Source organism: Brassica oleracea, chromosome C2 (assembly GCF_000695525.1).
Source record: "Brassica oleracea var. oleracea cultivar TO1000 chromosome C2, BOL, whole genome shotgun sequence".
Classification (NCBI taxonomy): Eukaryota; Viridiplantae; Streptophyta; class Magnoliopsida; order Brassicales; family Brassicaceae; genus Brassica; species Brassica oleracea.
Window position 1 is genome coordinate 3,342,637 of NC_027749.1, and position 9,212 is coordinate 3,351,848.

Consider the following 9,212-nt stretch of genomic DNA (forward strand, 5'->3'; position numbering starts at 1 on the left):
GCAGCGCTGGATTTAACCTAGTTTAATCAATTCTGGTTTGTTTTCAATCATGATAACTTTCTCCCGAACAAGATCACACAAGCATTCCAAATTGCTGCGGATCTCTACCACCCCTTTAACCACTAGATGAGCATCTTGGCTCTGTAGAGCGGTTTTCAACATGACCCAGCTTTGTGCTGTTTCATCTTCTCCAAACAAATGGACGTCGAACCCGGCCAAATCCATCCTACGCAAAATTAAGTAAATGAGCCATATATAAGAGTTATTTTTGCGAGTTTAAGATGTACATGCATGAAGTAATTAATTAGTTAAAGAAATCTCACTCTCCATGTATCGTCTTGAGGTTGAGGTAGTGTACGAGCAATTCCACGGCTGGAAAATTGACTAAAACCATATTTTTATGCAAATTTGTACGAAGAATATAATACAAGCTTCTTGCAAGTTACATGATCTGAATCAGATATATAGAAGAAAGTGTCAGACCAGAGTCAAGAAGAGCAATGGCGCGAGCGAGAGGAACGTCCACTAACACGTGGAGGCATGTTTTCCATACCAACCCAGACGAATTCAGATGGTTTTTAACGTCGACTTTCACCTTCCGTAATGTACAAGGTACCATTCAGATATAACAACTTGTTTTGAGTTTTTTTTTTCCTTATATTTTTTAAACTTTATATGGCTTCCTTTTTTGTGTCTTAGAAATAACTTCAGAGTAGTAGACTCCAAGATGTTTCTAGAACTTGTAACTGGGAGAAACCCTGTTGGTGAATTTGGAGATGGAGTCGATATCGTGCAATGGGTTCGTAAGATGACTGATTCTCACAAGGAATCTGTTGTCAAAGTGTTGGATCCGAGACTTACTTCGATTCCATTACATGAAGTGACGGACGTTTTCTACGTTGCTATGCTTTGTGTGGAAGAACAAGCTGTTGAGAGACCGACGATGAGAGAAGTCATTTTAGAATCCTTTTGCAGTTAATTTTTTTTTAACAACTCGGCTACCAACTGGACCATACACTTATAAAGCTAAGCATAGTTTTAAAGACAGTTGACCAAAAACTATCCAAATATTTCTTGTAATTTGAAACAAAAGACAGTCAACCTCAAAATATCCAAATATTTCATGTGATTTAAAACATGCACACCAAAAAAACAACCGCCCACGAAACGACCAATTAAACTTTGACAATAGTTAATAATTTATTACGTGATCCACATTTTAACAGTAAGAGCAACGTGTCGGGCCATAGGACTGATTGGCCATCCTATGCTCTACAGAAAAGTACGCCTCCATTCGCAAATGCCCTCGAACGAGAGAGTGATATCTCCAGAGAACTTGTCAAGGTTTCTTCTTACTATAGCTATGCGATCACGTGTAGCCTTGAAACCATGAGCCTTATTTTTATTTGGGCAGTACTTGTACTTGATGTAGAAAATTGCATTTCTGGCATTGAGTCTCTCGTTTGGCACAACAATGTTCTCGTCGCTACTATACACGGCTACTTTAGTAATGACCAACTTCGACAGATCAAGCTGCAAAGAAAAAAACGAACGAGAAAGATGTGATTATTAACAATAGAGACCCGAGTAACACTGGAAAAAAGAAAAGAGAAGAGGTTACTACATTTGGAAGGCTCGCATTTGCAGTGAAGAATGCAAGCTCCAAGTATAAACGAATCCAGTCATTTTTTCGAAGCTCTGATTTCTTCACCTGCCAAAAGAAAACACATCACTTGCAACACTGGACTTACTAGCTAGTGTGAGGAACCAAAAAAAAAGAACATAATTAGCTTATTTTACCACGTAATAATGCTTTTTTATCATCGAAAGCATTATCCCTCGGCCACTCAGACAATGCATTTTGTGCATTGCCTGAGTGGATCGGGGTAACTAAGATATATTTATTTATTTATTAGTGAAATTAGTTTTTATTCCGATTAAAACAGTTTTATTCATTATGTGAAAAAATATATAAAATGTAATGCAGCAAAACAACAGTGTTACCATGTGGTCCAGGCTTAGGTCTAGCAATAGAACAAGTCAACCTCCTGAAGTCAAAGCCTTCTTCATAAATTTTGGTCTGAAAAATTACAAGGGAACCGCCGGCAGCTGGATCCTTTGCAACTGCGGTTACATAGTGAATGGAATAACGTGCTTTACAGTACATATTGTACGTCTCTATGCCATGCAGCTGCGAGTTAGTCCCCTGAGAAGAATTTGAAAGTGAAAGTATTTATTAGATTGCAAGATCAAGAAACAAATACAAGAGAGAAGAACAAGTTTTAAATTTTGCCACCTGGATCATATTGTACTTATGGATCCCCAACCTAGCATATAGGAAGATGTCCTCGGGGGCGGGTTTATCCTTTGTGGTCTCCGAAGCCCATAAATTACAACAGCCTGGTTTTGTTTTCATCAAATGCTCGATATCGAACCCCTAACCAATAGCGAGACGAATATTAGGGTATAATATATGTTCTGTGGATTGATTCATTACAAAACCAAAGAAGATGAAAGACTTACACCACATTGTCTCACTTTCGTCATAAACCCATGCTCCATCATGAATAAATTAAGAAATCTTACCCCACACGTATCATCTTGAGGTTGAGGTAGTGTACTTGATTGGTAACAGATTGCATCTCCTTCTAGATTGACGTTGGTACTTGATTGGTACGTAGAAGCTGGTTTGTGCGTCCATTTGAAATCGAAAATCCCCTTATTCATCATTAGACGTCCTTTTACCACGAGACTTTGAGTTTCGTCCTCATCAGCTTGTCTACGACTGCTATACTCTTCCTCGGTCTTGGACAGCAAGGAAACGAGATCCGTCCCACTTGCTTTCTCCAAAACACCTTGAAGCCCAATTTCACCTTCACAAATGAACTTCATGCACTCCATGATCTTCTCCGATATCTCACCATCACTCTTGAGCAATAACATCGTTTCCGATAGAGACTTGACCACCTTTATCTTCTGCAGTGTGAGTTTTGCTTCGCAGATCTCAAACACTTCGAGCTTCTTGATTAAAGTCGTCAGAGGCAAAGGAAATTCCTCTAGACTCTCTAGCATCTCTCCAAATTCGCGTGAATTTTGGATGCTTCCTAAAATGGAAGGGGTCTTCTTGATTAGATCCAAGCCATCATGGACTTCTGATGGACGTACGGCCATCTCAGCAATAAGCTTTAGAGCTACATGTCCCCTAGTCCTCACAGTACGATAGCGAGCATCATCACTATCAAAAAGAGCAACCAGATTTTTCATGGATGCATATCGCACCATAGGGGTCATGCCCTAGAGTTCTTCAAAGAGTATCTCAAAAGCCTCAGAATCATAGGAGAACTTTATTAAAAACTCCTTAATCTTATCCATCTCACTCTTCAAGATTGTTCCTCCCATTAGAACAATAGAAAAATCACTCGAAAGGATTTTCGGAAGATCCTTGAAAATTGTTAATAATGACATTTTTAAGCTATTTGGTAGACAGAGAAAGTAGAAAAAGAAATCAAGCTTGACAGAAGCGATAGAATAAGAATGATGATGAAATGAAGATACTTGGGGTGTACTTATAATATAATAATTAGTTCATGCACGATTGCTTTACTTAATTTAATTGTTTAAGTTTTTTCACCGCGTTAACTCAGGTTTAGCTCGTTACGCAAACAACCCATTACTGTAAGTGGCAACTAGTTGGTCAGATATCGTATTTAGGGGACATTTTCGTTTCTCTTTTCTTTTATTTTTTAATAATAATATATGGTATATACTATGGAGAAAGAATTTGAAAACTCGTTACTATATTTGTAACTCTAGCTTAGTATTATTATAACAGTTTTCATAGAGTATATACTCTTCTTAAAGGTGACAATAATTTATTTTTGCTGTGAAACACTTAGATTTAGAGAAATCTAAGAAATGAATGTTTTTGTATTTTATTAATGAATAAGTGTTCTTTTATATAGGGAATTACAAGATAACTAAAAAGAAAAGTATCCAAAACTTAAATCCATTAGGATTAGGAAAACTACTAATACATGATAATGGAAAGATACCAATTACAAGGAAAAAGAAAAATGGTTTCCTTTTCTCCAAGCCGACTCTCTCTCTCTCTCCAAGTCGTGGCCGACTCTCTCTCTAGGGTTGGGCCGTCTCTGTCTCTAAGTGTATGGGCAGGTTGTGGACCGGACCGGTTATGAACATCTATTAATTGATTTATAACACTCCCCCTTGGATGCCATAACCATTCAGGGATTGTAATACGCTTAATGTTGCCTCATTAAAACCTTATCATGAAAAACCCTGTGGGACAAAAACATGATGAAGGAAAAAGAGTACAACACGTACTACTCCCCCTGATGTGAACCTCAGTGGAGGTCTTTCAGCCTACGCATCCCAATCTGATGCGTGAGCTTCCTGAACGTACAGGTAGGAAGTGCCTTAGTGAATAAATCGGTCGAGTTATCACTGGACCGAACTTGGATCACTTTGACCTCTCCGGTCTTTTGCAAATCGTGGGTAAAAAGAACTTAGGCAAAATATGTTTTGTCATGTCCCCTTTGATATAACCATCTTTGAGCTGAGCAATGCAAGCCGCATTGTCCTCGAAAATAGTGGCCGGCTCTTTGCATTCGACCATCCCACAATCTGATCGTATATGTTGGGTCATCGACCTCAACCACACGACCTCGCGGCTGGCCTCATGAATGGCTAGTATTTCCGAGTGATTGGAAGATGTGGCCGCGATGGTCTGTTTCATGGAACGCCATGATATGGCTGTACCTCCATGTGTAAAGAAATATCCAGTCTGTGATCTAGCTTGATGTGGATCTGATAGATAACCAGCATCAGCAAAGCCAACTAAACCATCCTTATTATGGTTTGTGTAAAACAGACCCAAGTCTTTCGTTCCTTGTAGGTAACGAAGAACATGTTTGATCTCGTTCCAGTGCCTAAGGGTCGGACAGGAGCTGAACCTGGACAGGAAATTCACGGCAAAGACTATATCAGGCCGTGTATGAGTTCCCAAATACATCAAAGCTCCAATGGCACTTAGATAAGGCATTTCAGGACCAATGACATCCTCATCGTCCATCTTAGGACGGAAGAGATCAGTGTCCAGGCCAAGTGATCTCACGACCATGGGACTTGTCAATGGATGACAATCGGCCATATTGAACCTCTTGAGTACTTTCTCTGTATATGTCTTCTGATGCACAAGGATACCATCACTTATGTACTCAAGCTGTAATCCCAAACATAATTTTCTTTTCCCGAGATCTTTCATCTCAAATTCTTTCTTAAGGTATTCAACAGTTCGGGAAATCTCATCAGAGGTTCCAAGGATGTTCAGATCATCAACATACACTGCTATGATCACAAACCCTTGATTTTCAAATTTCTTTATGAATATACATGGACTGATAGGGTCATTTCTATATCCCTCTTTCACTAGGTACTCACTGAGCCTATTGTACCACATTCGCCCGGATTGTTTCAGTCCATAAAGAGATTTTTCCAACTTAATACAATGTTGGTCTCGAGATTTCTCTTTGTTTTTCAATTCTATACCCTCTCAGACTTTTATATAAATGTCATTATCCAATGGACCATATAGGTATGCGGTTACAACATCCATTAACCGCAAATTCAGACCCTCTCTCACGGCCAGACTGATCAGAAACCTAAAGGTCGCAGCATCCACCACATGGGAGTATGTCTCCTCATAATCTATCCCCGGTCTCTGTGAGAATCCTTGTGCAACAAGTCGTGCTTTGTATCTCACAACTTCTCCTTTCTCATTTCTCTTTCTCACAAAGACCCATTTGTATCCCACTGGTTTAATTTCATGAGGTGTTCGGATTATTGGACCAAACACACCTCTCTTTCTCAGTGATTCAAACTCCACGTTTATGACTTCTTTCCATTTAAGCCAATATGTTCTTTGCATGCATTCATATATAGACGTGGGTTCATGATCCTCATTATCCATAAGTTCAAGTGCTACTTCATAAGCAAATAAATCATCCATGCGACATGTTTTATGTTCCACTGTTTCCCAGACAAGACATAGTTCGTTGAGATCTCATTATTATTTGCACCATCAGTGCCACGAATCTTGGTGTCCCAAGAATCATTGTTTGGCACATCAGGGACGGCCTCATCTAGGGCATCAGATCTGGTCATGTCTAAAACCGTAGGGTTGGACGTGGCCACATCACGGGCTTGATCGGCCGCGGCCATGTCTGGTGTCTTATGAACCTCGGTTGCACCTTTCTTTATTTTCCGAGGATTCTTATCTTTGGAACCTATTGGCGTACCACGTGTTAAACGTTGGCTAGACTCTGTAGCCACTTGATTGTGTCCTTCTTGAACATCAATTCTTATTGGTGCATTAGCAGCTGGTATATGTGACCTAGTCACTCTTTTCGGGTTAGCAAAGAAATCTGGCAATTGATTAGCTAGATTTTGTAAATGTATAATCTTTTGAACTTCAAGATCACACTCTTGAGTTCGAGGATCTTGCCAAGAAATGGATGTTTGATTCCATGAAATTTCTTTTATGATTTTCCTGCTATCTCCCCCTAAGGTCGGATTTTCGGATTCATCAAAATGACAATCCGCATATCTGGCCTTAAACAAATCGCCCGTAGTTGGCTCAAGATATTTTAAAATCGTGTGGGAATCAAATTCGATATATATCTCCATCCTCATTTGAGGTCCCATCTTTGTTCTCTGTGGTGGAGCTATAGGAACATAAACGACACATCCGAATGTCTTAAGATGGGATATGTCTGGCTCATGACCCGTAAGTAATTGTAATGGGGAATACTTGTGTTCACTTGATGGCCTGATGCGTATGAGTTCGGCCGCATGTAGGACGGCGTGTCCCCATGCTGAGACCGGAAGCCTCGACCTCATGAGTAATGGTCGGGCTATGAGCTGTATGCGTTTAATAAATGACTCGGCCAAGCCATTATGTGTATGTACATGTGCCACAGAGTGTTCCACACTTACCCCCATGGACATACAGTAGTCATTAAACGCTTGGGAAGTGAATTCACCAGCATTATCAAGACATATAGTCTTTAATGGAAAATCTGGAAAATGAGCTCGTAATCGAATTATCTGAGCAAGTAACCTAGCAAATGCTTGGTTTCGGGATGATAGGAGACAGACATGCGACCATCTAGTGGACGCATCTATGAGGACCATGAAATATCTAAATGTCCCACAAGGTGGGTGTATAGGTCCACATATGTCTCCTTGAATCCTTTCCAGAAAGTTTATAGTCTCTTTAGTGACTTTAACTGGTGATGGCCTAGAAATGAGTTTCCCTTGGGAACAAGCAACGCAAAACAGGTGCTTAGGGATGACTCGTTTCTCTTTAAGGTAATGACCGTTTGAGCTCATGATCAGTTTACGCATCATGGACGAACCGGTATGGCCAAGCCGGTCGTGTCATAGAGTGAAGTTGTCCAATGCCTCTGTAAAAATGGCATTAGCCTCGATCATACTGACTTTAGTATGGTAAAGACCAGTAGATAGTGTGGGTATGGATTCTAAGACTTTCTTATGACCTTGGGCGAGATCAATGATCTGGAGGAACTCTTTGTGTCCTTCTCCCTTGGTCTCAATATGATAGCCATTCAATCGAATGTCTTTAAATCTTAATAGACTTCTCTTAGAGTTGAGTGAATACAAGGCATCTGATATCTCAAGATGTGTACCCATAGGCAACAGGACACTAGCCTGGTCGTGCCCCTCTATGAGGCTTGCAATACCCGCAATGATTGAGATGTTGGCGTTTTTAAGAGTTAGATTTATGAAGTATCTCTTATCTTTAAGAATCGTGTGGCTTGAGCCACTGTCCACAAGGAGTACATCCTTGTTCTCGTTCATCTCTAAAACAATATTCAAAAGGATGCAACTTAGAGACTTCATATATAAAGGAAAACTTTTATTTTATCATATAGGTCTTTAAAACAAGTTCAACATAGAATTTAAAAACACCAAAACATAGAATTTAGATTACAAATGTCGAAATTTATCTTCAGTCTTTAAGACAATCTGAAGTTTCATAATCCATAAGATCGTCCTTGTCATGATCGAAGTCTTTTTCATTGTCTTGATAAACCATACGGGCTTCAGGATTCTTCCCTTTCAAACTCTCTTGATAAAGCTCAACAAGATGCTTTGGAGTTCTACAAGTCTTAGCCCAATGATTGTCCATTCCACATCTATGGCACACTGATTTACTTGCTTTGGTAGAGTGTTGAGGCTTAAACGAACACCCACGTCCACGACCATGGGCTCGTCCAAATGAGCCACGATCATGTCCATGATCTCGTCCATTCTGATTACCTCATCTGCGGCCAAAGGAACCTCGGCCACGGCCACATCCATTCTGTCTACCTCGACCACATCCATAATAGTCGTTTCCTTGGACATGGTGGGACTCTTTATCGTCCTCAGTGTTGTGTGCTTCAGGTGGTGCTGCTGAGCCAACAGGTCTCATCTCACTGTTTCTCATTAATAACTCATTATTCTGCTCAACAAGCAAGAGACAAGAAATAAGATCAGCATAGGTCTTAAAACCTTTCTCTCTGTACTGTTGTTGTAACAGCATATTGCTTGTGTGGAAAGTGGAAAATGTTTTCTCAAGCATATCCTAATCCATAATACTTTCACCACACAGTTTCAACTTTGAAACGATCTTAAACATGGCCGAGTTGTACTCGTCCATGGAGTTATAGTCTTGGATTCTTAGATCCCTCCAATCAGACCGAGCCTTAGGTAGGATCACCGTTCTCTGGTGATCATATATTGATTTCAATTCATTCCAAAGATCTAGTGGGTTCTCAATGGTTAGATATTGATCCTTGAGACTCGCAGCTAGATGATGACGAATGATCAAGATGGCTCTGTAACGATCTTTCTCATTAGGTTCACTGTTCTCGGTGATACATTCACCGAGACCCTTGGATTTCAAGATGATCTTAGCATCAAGCGCCCACTGAAGGTAATTATCTCCAGAGAGATTTAGGGCAGCAAAATCCAAGTTATTGATTTTCGACATCTGAAATCATAGATTAATATTTTTAGGAATAGGGTTTAAACATATAGGGTTTTTAGGTTTAAAACAAACAGGCAAGCCTAATGGCCGATACATATGCCTCACGGCCAAGACAGAAGCCGCACGGCCATGGATGTAT

At 40.0% G+C, this 9,212-nt stretch overlaps 1 pseudogene; it reads right to left on the reverse strand.

Moving 5' to 3' along the window:
- Positions 1-1,272: 1,272 nt before the first annotated feature.
- LOC106323185 lies at positions 1,273-3,291 on the reverse strand (annotated as a pseudogene).
- Positions 3,292-9,212: the final 5,921 nt, after the last annotated feature.